This window comes from Elephantulus edwardii, unplaced genomic scaffold (assembly GCF_000299155.1).
Source record: "Elephantulus edwardii isolate Elephantulus edwardi_28Jun2011 unplaced genomic scaffold, EleEdw1.0 scaffold00218, whole genome shotgun sequence".
Taxonomy (NCBI): Eukaryota; Metazoa; Chordata; class Mammalia; order Macroscelidea; family Macroscelididae; genus Elephantulus; species Elephantulus edwardii.
Window position 1 is genome coordinate 5,101,033 of NW_006399968.1, and position 13,309 is coordinate 5,114,341.

Genomic DNA, 13,309 nt, shown 5'->3' on the forward strand with positions numbered 1-13,309 from the left:
CTTCGTCAATAAAGCCTCTTGTGTTTACAGCAAGTGGACCTGGTGTGAGTTGCTCGGGGTTGCGCCCGGTTTGGGTAAAGCCCTAGTTTGGGGTCTTTCAATTTTGATAAGTTATTCCAAATTTGACAAATTTATTTCCAAATTATTCCAAAGGGATCATGGCAATTTTGGGGATTTACTAAGCAGCTTCTGGGTTTTCTATCACAGAACCAGAGAAATACTGAGCTCTGGGCTACACTTTTGGCCATAAAGAAAAATTTTCCCCCTTCTTTTTCTTTTCAATTAATTTTAATGAAAGTTTACAGAGACTTTGGATTTCCATTCATTCATTGTTTCACTTTTCTCCCTGCCCAACCCTCCCGCTTAGTTCGCTCTTCTCTTTGAAAAGTAAAAGAAAAATTCTTTCATTGTTATACAGTCCGCTCCCCCCAAGTCCGCTCCACTATGCAGCCTTCATTCTGGACTCCTGTCATGACAAAAATACCTAATCATATATTCCTTTTAAACAGTAATGATGTATGTATCAGTTATTGGAACTACAGTTACATAGTTATAAAACTGGCATCAGTTTTCTCCAGCCTGAAAGGCTAATTGTTTGACCTTAGAACTCTTAGTGTCCTTTCTTCAATCTGTCTGTTTATCAGAAGAGGAGATCCACCTCCTAGATTAGCTGTTATCTCTTTGAAGCTGTTTTCCCCAATCATATGTAAATTGTAACTTAACCTGCCTGTTTGCCAGCAAACTGAGTATCTGGGTGTGAATGGTTTTCTTTCAGATACAGAAATTCTTTCATTTTAGTATAAAAGCCTGGTGACCTCTCCCAGTCAGGGAGGCAGTCTTTGAGGTGACTCACTGTCCTCCCAGATCTGTAAAAACGTGCTTATGGATATTGCAATCCATTTGTCTCTTTCAGTAACAGCTCTCTTCGTCATCTGTTTTAATGTAGTATACACATAAAGGAAAATTTAAGTACCCTATTCTTAGAGCGTATTGCCATGGGAAAGTCTGCTGTTAGGGATCTCTCCAAAGTATTGAAGAGCAATGGTGTCTCTCTGGAGACTAAGGTGCATCTTATACAAGCCATAGTCTTTGCTATCACTTGTTATGCATCAGAGTGTTGGACAGTGACTAAGGAGGATAGAAGGAGAATTGATGCCTTTGAGTTATGGTGCTGGAGAAGAGTATTGAGAGTACCATGGACTGCTAGAAAAACAGATTCATCCTGGAAAGAGTTAAACCGAGTGGCTCCTTGGAGGCAAGGATTCTGAGGCTCTGTCTAACATACTTTGGACATGTTGTAAGGAGAGACCTGTTCTTGGACAGGGACATCATGTTTGGGAGGGTTGAGGGCAGGCTCAGGAGGGGAAGGCCCTCTATGAGGTGGATTAATTCAGTGACTGGAGCAATTGGGATTGGAGTGTCAGAGGCAGTGCGATTGACACAGGACAGCAGAGTTTAGGGCTGTTGTACATAGGGTCTCTATGAGTCGCAAACGATGGCACATAACAACAAATATTCTTAGAGAGTTCTGGTGGCCTGATGGCAAGGGTGCCGATGCAAAGGTATGTGGTTCAAATCTACTCATGTGATTTACAGCCTCTAAAAATCTTCTGGAACATCAGCTATGGGTCATTTCCAACTCAATGATACACAACAACATACATTATTTGATTTTTTAAATTTTCTTCATTTTAATGAACATTTACAGAGATTTTGGATATCCATTCATTCATTGTTGCACTTTTCTCCACGCCCACCCCTCCCTCCCAGTTCCCTCTTCTCTTTGAAAAGTAAAAAATTCCTTCATTGAATTACAATCCCCCGCCCTCCCCCCCCCCATTATTTGATTTCTTGACTGCTGCTTCAACAGATGTTGATTGTGGACCAAAGCAAAATGAAAGCTTTGGCAATCTCAATACATGCTGTTTCTCATTGTGTTTATTGGCCCACTTGTGAAGATGTTTGTTTTTAATTTTGGATGTAATCCATACTAAGGGAGCTCTGGTGGCCTAGTGGCAAGAAGCTGCACTGCAACCCTGAAGGAACGCAGTTCAAAGCCACCAGCTGCTCCGTGGGAGAAGGCTGGGCAATCTCCAGTGTGATTAACAGCCTCTGAAAACCCACCAGAGGGTCAGCTATAGATTGGTTCCAACTCTACAGAACACAACAATAACAACAGCAATCCATCCTGAAGGCTAGGCTCTCCGAGCTTCGTCATCAATTGCTCTAAATCTCCTTTTCTGCAAACGAGGTTGTATGACTTGCATCTTACAGTTCTTCTTCCAATCCTGATGTCTCATCTTCTTCCTATACTCCAGCTTCCTCAGATAGTACATGCACAAACTGTCCGGAGGGCAAGAACCAAGGGACAGGCGCATGGTTTAAAATCAGGAAGGCTGTGTCCTTTCACCATACTTCTTAATCTGTGTGTTGAACATACATATTGTTGAATCTAACAAACTGGGCTATAGAAAGAAGAACATGGCTCTCCATATACTGTTCTCTCTTGTCAGTGGTTTACCTCCAACTTTCCAGGGTACCTGGAAGGGCAGGAGGTGTTCCACGATTCTTTGGAACCCCAGTGTCCTGTGTATGTTAAACTTGTGACTGTCAAGTTGACCCCTGTGTTACCAGGTAGAACTGCTCCATGAAGTTTTCTCTGCTGTGGGTGAAACCAGGCTGCTACCTGGAGACAAAGATTCTGAAGCTCCATCTGACATACTTTGAACACGTGGCCAGGAAGGATCAGTCCTCGGAAAAGGACATCGGTTTTGGAAGGGCGGAGGGACAGTGCAGGAGAGGAAGACCCTGGATGAGATGGATTGACTGGGGTAATGTGGAAAAGTGTGACAGAGACAATGAGGTTGGCTCAAGATAGAGTAGGCTTCTAAGCTGTTGTACATAGAGTCTCTATGAGCCACAAGAGACTCAAGGGTACATAACAGTAACAATAACAATCTTACAGTGGAAACTCCCACAGGAGTCCTGAAGACCTTTCCCTCCTGAAGGAGTCCAGCCAGCAGACATCTCTGCAGTGGCTTCACACTGCTGCCCTCTGCTGGACCCTGAACAAAGCTGCTGCGGGACGCATGCTGGCCCTTCGGAGTTCCTCCTCTCCTGATCCCAGGATACACTTACTGGGCAGACCGGTTACTCAGCTGGCTTCTCTCACCAGGTTTGTTCAACCTGGACCGCCTCTCATTGAATCCATGAAACCTGGTAAGGTATGAAAAGAAACAACGTCTTCTTTCACTCCCAGCATGTGATAAGTTCAACAAATATTTGCTGCAAGAAAGTAAACATAATGGTATGCATTCCTCTGTGCTATTACAATTATTAACATAAAAGTCTATGAAGAAAAAAAACACCGATGAAGAGCCTAAACCTGATTCCTGATATAGAAACACTGATGTTTTTTAGAAGACAGTGGAGAAAAAACAAGGAGACATACAAAGATTCTGTTGTTGCTGCTGTTGTTATTGCTATTGTGCACCTGAAGTCAGAACCGACCCATAGCTGATCCTCTGGCAGGAAAAAAAAAAGAGTTCAAAAAGAAGCAGTCAATTCTACCCTGTTGTTGCTGGGTGCCGTCTAGTCGAGTAGGACTCATAGCGACCCCATAAACAGCAGATCTGAACCCTGTCCTGTCCCGAGCCATCCTCATCATCTCTGACACACTTGAGCTCACTTCTGCAGTGGCTGCGTGTGTCCATCTGGGTGAGGGTCTTTCTCTCTTTCACTGACCCTCCACCTTCTCAAGCATGATGTCCCTCTCCAAGGAACAGCCTTTCCTAACAACATGCCCAAATTATGTGACATGAAGATTTATCATCTTTGCCTCCAACGAGCAGTCTGGCTACACCCTCTACAACCATAATTTAACAATCTCCTCTTTTTTGGCTCTGTAGTCCTTTGGAGAAAAAGATGAAACTGAGGTTGAGGGAACAGGAAAAGGAGGTACATTCACTACAGAAGCCTCGCTTGCTGTGACTCATTTACTGTCTTCAGTCACAGGCATTTGTAAACTTGCCTTGTTATTCTTGCCTCTGACCATTTCTTTCTTAAACCACTTTGCTGCGTGAAGATTGGCATGTAAAAACTCCTCCATAAGTAGTTATTGAATTCCTGGCAATCACATACAGTCTATGACTTGGCTAAACACTTTCCAATGACAATAACAAAATTCTTTTAAAAGGAGGAGTCACTTTTATTATTTAGAACCAGCTTGGACTTCTGAGGAAGTCTATTCACTTCCCTGAAACTGGCTTTGGGATTAGGCCAGGAGCTGGGAGGCATTCGGATCCATAGATCAGAAGCTCCGGGGAGGGGTTCAGCCCATGTGGAAGGCCAGGTGTCACACACATCACGGGGGTGTATTAAACCATGAATATATCCATCCGACTCAGGGAGGACGAAAGCTAAAACTCAGTCTGACACCTGGAGACTCAGTGGTGAAGGACCAGGGGTGGAGGGGGTCCTGACTGATCTGGAGGAATAAAAGTGAAAGGAGCAAAAGGAGGGTAGGACCAGGAAGGACGGCATGAAAAAGCAGAGGACCAGGGCAGATGTGAGGCTGACAGGACAGCCTCGGGACTCAAATTCACAGGAAAAAGTAGATGAATAATGAACACTGTATTGGAAGAGATGAAGGAAAGGGCTGTTTAAAAGGAAAAAGTGATTAGACATTAAAGGTAAGACAACAACAGTCCAGAATAAGAGGTACATTACACAGAGGACTAGAGGAGGGGGAGGTAATTGCACAATATTGAATGAACATTTTTAAAAAAGTGAACTGGGGAGAGAAAATGAAGGGGGAAGGAGGAAAATATGCAACAATGAATAAGTAAAAATCCAATTTTTCTATAAATTTTTGTTAAAATCTCAATTAAAATGAAAAAAATTCTTTAAAAAAAAGACTCCCACTCGCATTTGCTGCACAGAGCAGTGTGACATTTGGGTTAGCGGTGCAAATCCCTAGTCCTGTGTCACCAGAGCGCCCGAGCGGCAATGCTGTTGTTGTGTGCCGTCAAGTAGGAGCCAGCTCATAGCTGACCCTCCAACGAGCTTTCAGAGACTGTAGACCCCTGGGAGAGCTCTGGTGGCCTAGTGCTAAGAAGCTACACTGCCATACCAAAGGCACCTGGTTTGAATCCATCAGCTGCTCTGCAGGAGAAAAATGAGCAATCTGCTCTGATGCAATTTACCTCTGAAAACCCACAGGAGGGTCAGCCAGGATTTAGTTCTGAATGGATGGCACACAACACAGCAACAACAATAAACCTCATAGGAGGAGAAGGCCCACTTTTCTCCTGAGGTGGATTCGAACTGGCCTCCTTTGGATTAACAGCACAACTCTCTTTGTACTACACCACAAGTTGAAAGGGCCTCAAGTGCAATGAAATAATTTAGATAGGAAAAGGTTGATGCAGTGGTGCACTGCCCAGCCATATTGTGTTAGGTGCCATCAAGCTTTGTCCAATGCATAGAAATCTCACGTGGACGAGTGGAAGGGAGGCTCTGCCAGAATCTTCAAGGCTGTGACTTTTGGCAAGCTGATTGGCCCCCTGTCTTGTAAGGTCTCTCTGGAGAGGTTTGAACTGCCTTCTTTCAGCTCGTAGTTTTGTGCTTCATTGTTTCTGCTACCCAGGAATCCCCTACTGAGTCAGAAAGTGAAATAAAGTCTTGGTACATCATACTTCTTGTTGTTGTGTACCATTGAGTCAGAACCGACAGCTGACCCTCCAGCGAGTTGTCGGAGGCAGTTAATCGCATAGAGGAGCTTGTCCACCCTTCTTCTTACCGCTCAGCCACCAGAGCTCCCTCGGCACAAGGACATGGACTAACCTCGAGATTGTGCTGAAGCAGTCACAAAAGGGCAAACGTTGTCTGATCCCACTTACATGAAATAGGCAAACATATCGCGAGCTGGACTTAGTCGCAGTTACTCGGGGGTGAGAGGGAGGAATAAAGTGGGAGGTGTTCCTTAGGGGACACCAAGTTTCTATAAATGGCTGCGGCATCATTTTGAAAAAGGGATGGGAACATAATGTGATTCATGTAATAAATGTCATTGAATTGTTTGTAAAAAGTGTTTAATTGGCAAATTATTTGCTATGACTATTTTTACCAGGATTGACAGAAAGGATTGTGAGGTGTAGGCTGGGCTGGGCAATATGGAGGTCAGCGGTGGAAGCAGCCAGCAGCCCTGGGGAAGGAGTTAAAGGCTAAGAGGTGGTGAAGGCCGACTGTGGGGAATGGGAGCGATAGGATGGCAACAAAGACGATCGTGAGAGGGGCAGGCACAAAGGTCTGTGCTTTGGACCCTGCATCCAGACACATCTTCACCAGTTCAGCTTCTCTAGTATCACTCAAGCGAACTCTGGTGGTTTGGTGGGCAAAGACTAGTGCTGCCAACCCAAAGACACATGGTTTGAATCCAACAGATGGGTTATCTCCTCTTGTGCAATTTACAGCCTCTGAGAACCCACTGGTGGCCAGTTGCAACTTGATGGCACATAGCAATAACATTGACCCTCAGGGAGCTCTTGTAACGGGGTCCACAGGGAGATTCACAGCTAACCCACAGACCTCCCCTCACTGCTGGTTCGATCTCACTAAAGGCTCCACAGGACAAAGATGGGCATCCACCTCCCATGCTATTTAGAGCCTCCAAAAACTCACCAGAGGGTCGGCTATAAGTCAGTTTCAACTCAGTGGTAATGAGTGGAATGGAATTAATTGCCACCAAATGGCCACGCCTCTCTGGTGGTTCAAATCCCACTGTGGCTCAGAGGGGGAAAGGAGCAACCTCTTCCTGTGTGATTTCCAGCCTCAGAAATCCAGTGGAGGGCCCCCTACGAGGTGAGTCTCACAAATAGCAGTGAGTGGGTTTGATTGCCACTAGATAACGTTTCTCAAAGTCAAAATGACTGTGCCTCTTCCTCTCTGGCTCGGCATTGGCTTTCATGTAATGGACAATCAAGAGCAAAGGCCTTTGGAGCCTTGCAACCTCCATCATCTGTGAAGGAGAGCAGCACAAGCCCAGAGTCTTTTGTTCGCAATTCTTGGGCCACTTGTGTTTTGAAATTTACTGTGTTTTAGATTTTGGAAAGGTGATTATGCATGTTATGTTGTGGTTGCTATGTAACGTCCAGTCAGAACAGACCTATATGTAGCTGACCCTCCAGTGGGTTTTCAGAGGCAGTACACAGCTCGGGAGTAAATCGTTCTCCTGTGGAGCAGCGGTGGATATGAACCGCATGCCTTTGGGTTGGCAGTGCAACTCCTTACCACTAAGCTGCCAGAGCTCCCTACACATGTTATAGGCTGCTTCACAGAACCCAGGCTCATAATCAAGCACACTGAGCAGAAGATGACCGTGAACAGCCTCAGCAGAGATCAGGGCAAGTTTTCCAGCAAAGGAATTACCAAAGTTGGTTTTTGGGTTCTTTTTTTTTTTTTTTCTGGTGCTTAGAATTATAGCCAGGGAGCAGAGCCCACCCTCACGGGGTTATTTTGTGGCTCAAGTGAGGTACGTGTGTGAAAAGGATTGTGGAGCCAAGAAAGATGTAATTGTTAATAACCTCAATCTCTTCTCCATCTATCATGGTTCTGCCAGTTGGCCCAGTCTGCCAATTGGCTCATCACCAACATCTAGAGGAGACCTAACCCTCACCTTGGAAATTATCATTATTGAGACATCAGGGTGGTACAAAACAGAGACATTAACACACAAAACTACAGTCCTGGAGCAGAATCTCAGGGGCAAGAACCTTTACCCAGTACCGCCTTAGGAAAAAATCCTTTTCTGAAGCTGATACATGGGATTTGGACTTAAATCCTGCTAAATGCAAGGCAGGCATCAATGTGAGAGCAGTGCAAGGCACCAAGACATCACAGATGTGACTTGTGACCTAAGCCATCATATCAAGAGGTGGCTGGGGGAAGGGAGGTTCAGACAGGGTAGGCAGGAGTACAGAGGATGCTAATGTAGCAGGGAAAGGGAAGGGACAAGACACATGCACTGGGATGGGGGGGACACTGCATGTATTGGTTATTTCTGTAAGGGGAAGTGTCTTTCACTTGCTCCTTTAGGTAAAATGCTTGTCTGTCAGATTTGTTCTAAACTCCAATAGTAGCCTCCAACAACAGCTTCAATTTGTCTTTTTTTTCTTTTATCACGCTAACTTTTCAGATTTCCTTGAGGCATGATTCTTTTAACTTCTCTCTTTTGATCCAATGAATTACCGAACTTGCTAGCTTAGACCTCATAAGCTATCATTTCAAACTATTGTTAGAACGTCCCACATTTTGAACCCTGATCCTTCTACATCTTGTATCTTACACGCCTGTATCACTCACCTTTTCCCTCAGGCTTCCATGAAGCATTGGTGACAGACCTCAATGGTGTCCAGATGGGAACTGACCCATCAGAGTATGGCCTCCAATGTTAGCTGGACCTTCAGCCATGTTTGACTCATGGTTTTGGGGATCCTGGCCTCCTTCCTAACTCAATTCTCCCAATTACTTTTTCTTTCTCTTTAAGGCTCCAGTCCCATATTTGCCCTCTTATCTTAGAGATATGATCAACTCCCTCTTGGATAACACACAAAGTTGAAATTTTTTGCCTTCACATTTGCAACTCACTTAATTTTCAACCACTTTACCTCATTTCCCAGCACCTGAAAGGCAAAGGTGGATCTTTCGTGGTGGTTCCTATGGCAAGAGACCCTGACAACTCACTTTTCTTCTCAAAGTGTTTGTGCCCCATTTGCCATCTGATCCCATAGACAGTTCATTCTTAAAATCTCCCCTTCCTTCACACCCTGATACTCCTATTGTTGTTGTTTTTATGTGCCATAGAGTCAACTACAACTTATAGTGACCCTATGCACAGTAGCTCTGAACCCTGCCCTGTCGTGAACCAGTCTTATGGTCTCCTCCATACCTACCCCCATTACCCCAGTCACTGTGTCAACCCATCTCATCCAGGATCTTCCTCTTCTGTCCCTCCATCCTTCCAAGCATGATGTCCTTCTCCAAGGACAGGTCCCTTCTTGCAACATGTCCAAAATATGTGAGATGGAGCTTCAAAATCCTTGCCTCCAAAGAGCAGCCTGGTTTTACCCTCTCCAGGACAGAATTGTTTGTTCTTTTGGCAGTCCATGATATGTTCAATACTCTTCTCAAGCACCACAACTCAAAGACATCAATTCTTCTTTTGTCATCTTTAGTTATTGTCCAGCTCTTTGATGCATAGCAAGTAATTGAGAAGATCATGGCCTGCATCAGATATACTTTAGCCTCCAGACTGACATCGCTGCTCTTCAGCACTCTGGAAAGGTCCCTGGCAGCAGATTTTCCTGATGCAATACATCTTTTGATTTCCTGATTGCTGGTACCATGAGGGTTGATTATGCTAAACAACCTCAATCTCTTCTCCATCTATCGCTGCAATTTGACCCAGTGGCAAAAATCTTTGTTTTCTTGATATTAATCTTCAGTCTATGTTGAAGCCTACAGTTCTTTAATAACCTCAATCTCTTCTCCATCTATCGCTGCAATTTGACCCAGTGGCAAAAATCTTTGTTTTCTTGATATTAATCTTCAGTCTATGTTGAAGCCTACAGTTCTAGACCTTCTGAAGCAAACACCTCATGTTCTCCTCAGTTTCAGCAAACGAGGTTCTTTCTTTTATTTATCTGATAATGTCTCCTATTCCCTATTTGTGGCCTCTACTCCCTCTCCCTAATTGCTAGCACATGGGGAATTTTCAAGGTTTTTATCCTTTTTCTTCTGTTCTTATGTTATATTCCATCCCCAGAAGAGCTCAATTATGAGTTCTCTCTGTCAATTCCAATTTCACGCTTCTCCTGAGATATTGGAGTCTAGTTAGTGGGCATTTCTGTCAGTGTGTCCCTATAATACTTCAACTCATCAAATTCAGCACTAAACCCATCGTCCCCAGATCTCCAAAACTCACTCATCTTTCTCATTTACTGTACATGTCAATGATGCCACCACCTCCCCTATTCTGCAAGCTCTCCCTCAAGTCAGTTCAGAATGTGCAGCCTTCTCTCATTCTTAAGTCACCGCCATAACTATAGTAGCATCCTAGGAGGCCTCCCTACTTCTAGGTTTGCGCCAATTCAGTATAATATTGAGATGCAGCTGAAGCTAACCTCCCAAAGGGTTTGTGGAGATTGTACTGAAGGAGATTGCGCACCTTCCTCCTGCAGAGCTACCGGTAGATTTAAACACCCAGAGACTCTATCTTTGGGTTAACAGAACAACTCTATACCCACTAGATCATTAGACACCCTACTAGATAAATTTCAATCTATCAATACGTTGTTGTTAGGGGCCAGATGATTAAGACTCTTAAGTGACCCTGTGAACAACAGACCTGAACTCTAACCTTTTATGTGCCATGGTCATCATCTCTGACATACATAGCACATTTGACATCTTGACACACTTGATGTCTCTGCCACACTATTCAAGGAATAGCCTCTCCTAGCTACATATCAAGAAGACAAAGATCCTCACCACAAGCCCTACAGCTAACATTATAATAGATGGAGGAAAGATTGGATTGAAGCCACCAGTGATTTCATCTTGCTTAGATTGACAATCAACAACACTCTTGGTACCAGAAATCAGGAAACCAGAAGACGTATTGCATTGGACAAGTCTGCAGTCAGGGACTGCTCCAAAATAGTTAAGAGCGATGATGTCAGTTTTAAGACTAAGGTGTGCCTGATTTAGACCATGATTTTCTCAATCACTTGCTATACATCAGAGAGCTGGACAGTGAATAACGATGACAGAAGGAGAACTGATGCCTTTGAGTTGTGGTGCTAGAGAAGAGTACTGAATATCCCATGGACTGTCAAACCCCCCCGACAGATATGCCCTGGAGAGGGTGCAGCCAAAGTGTTTCTTGGTGGCAAGGATACCAAGCTTTGTCTTTCATACTTAGGGCATGTAGCTAGGCGAGGCTGTTCCTTGGAAAGTGACATCATGCATGGAAATAAGGAGGGTTGGCAATGGAGAGGAAGACCCTCAACAAGAAAGATTGACACTGTGACTACAGCAATGGGCTCTAGTGTGTCACAGATGATGAGAATGGACAGGTTTCAGAATGGCTGTTCATCATAGGGTTGCTACAAATTGCACTCAACTCAAAGGCACCTAACAACAGCAAGGTACATATCCGAAGTATAAGAGATGAAGTTTCACCATCTCTGACTCCAAGGAGCACTCTGGCTCCAGAGAAAGACATATCTGATTATTCTAGCACCACAACTCAAAGGCAACGATTCTTCTGTTCTCCTTATTCACTGTCCAGCTCTCTGATGTTCAGCAGGTAATTGAGAAGACCATGGCTGGAATCAGATGCACATTAGTCTTCAAACTGACATTGCTCTTAACTATTTTGAAGAGGTAAATGACTGCAGACTTGTCTAGTGAAATACATCAGTGCAATACATCTGATTTTTCTGACTGCCGGTACCAACAGTGTTGATTGTTGATCCAAACAAGATTAAATCATTGACAGCCTCGGTCTTTTCTCCGTCTTTTATGATGTTGAGTCTTGGTCCAGTGGTAAAGGCCTTTGTCTACATTTTCCTCACTTTGAGCAAACAAAGTTGTGCCTGTATACCATGGGTTGTTGATGAGTCTTTCTTCAATCCTGATGCTACATTCCTCTTCATAGAGTCCAGCTTCACAAATTATTTGCTCAGCATGAAGACTGATAATATTTGTTTTGGTATTTTTTAGACTGATATATTTGTAAAAATGTTAGGTTTTTTTGGTTTTGTTTGTTTGTTTGTTTGTTTGTTTGTTTTGTGTGTGAGTGTACCGTCAAATCAGATCTGACTGGTACAGGAGGAGATTGTCCCTCCTTTTCCCGGCAGAGCATCTGGTGGATTCGAACCGTGAGCCACTGGGATTAAAAATGTTAGTTTTAAACATGTATATATTACATGCTTTTATGTATGTAATATATATACAATATTCTCCATAAACTGAAAGGATGAAAAAGATGAGTTCAAAATTATTTTTTTAAATTTTATTTTATTATTTTTGTGTGTGTACCATCAAATCTGATCTGACTGTTACACAGGAGGAGATCTGGTGGATTCAAATCGTGTACCTCTGGTATTGCAGTGCAGCTTCTTGCCACTAGGCCACCAGAGCTCCCGAGTTCAAATTTCTTAGCTTATAATAAGTGATGATGTGGCTTCTCCCTTGAGTTTTCTCTCCCTTTAACCCCTAAATAGCAGTTATACAAAACTGCAGAGCTAAAATGGACTTAGATGTTCTGCTCCCTTCTTGCCCATTTGTTGAAAACCTAGAATGCATTCTGTGTTATGCAGTTGACACAATTTCGCTTGCCAGAAATGAAGAGCACTTGAAATACTTGCTGCAGAGGATCAAGGCCTTTGACCTTCAATATGGTTTCCATCTCAACAACAAAAAGATAAAAATCCACACCACCCCACCAGGCCAATAGACAACATCATGATAGATGCAGAAAAAATTTGAAATTGTCAACTATTTAATTTTACTTGGATCCACAATCAACACCTTTGGCACCAGCAGTCAAGAAATTAAAAGACATAAAGCATTGGGTAAATTTGCACTTAGCAATGGTGTTAAGGAACAATGACATCATTTTAAAGGCTAAGGTGCATATAATTCAAGCCACACTCTGTATCCTCAGGTTAGACAATGGCTAAGAATGGCAAAATAATCCATTCTTGTGAGTTACGGTGTTCCAAAGAGGAGTAAAAAAAACAAAACCTAAGTCTTGGAGAAAGTGCAAACAGCATGCTCCTTGGAGGTAAGAATAGTGAAGCTTCATCGACATATATTTTGGGCATGTTATTAGAAGGGCTTGGTCTCCAGTGAAATAGATTGACACAGTTACTGTAGTGGGCTCAAGTTTATTTGTGATGATAATCACAGGAAAAGGCACAATTCGGATCTGTTGTTCACAGGATCATTGTGACTCGACGGCACATAAGAACGATGACAACATTTGTTGAGTCTCAACTTCTCTATGACCACTCTCCTACCTATAAGAGACCATTCTTCATTTATGCTCCACTGACAGACATAAATGTCTGTCGTTGTTGTTGTTGTTATGTGCTGTCAAGTCATTTGCGACTCAAAGCGACCCTACGCACAACAGCCCTAAACCCTGCTCTATCCTGCGCCAACTGCACTTCCTCTGACACACTCATTCCGATTACCCCAGTCACCGAATCAATCCATCTCATAGAGGGTCTTCCCCTCCTGC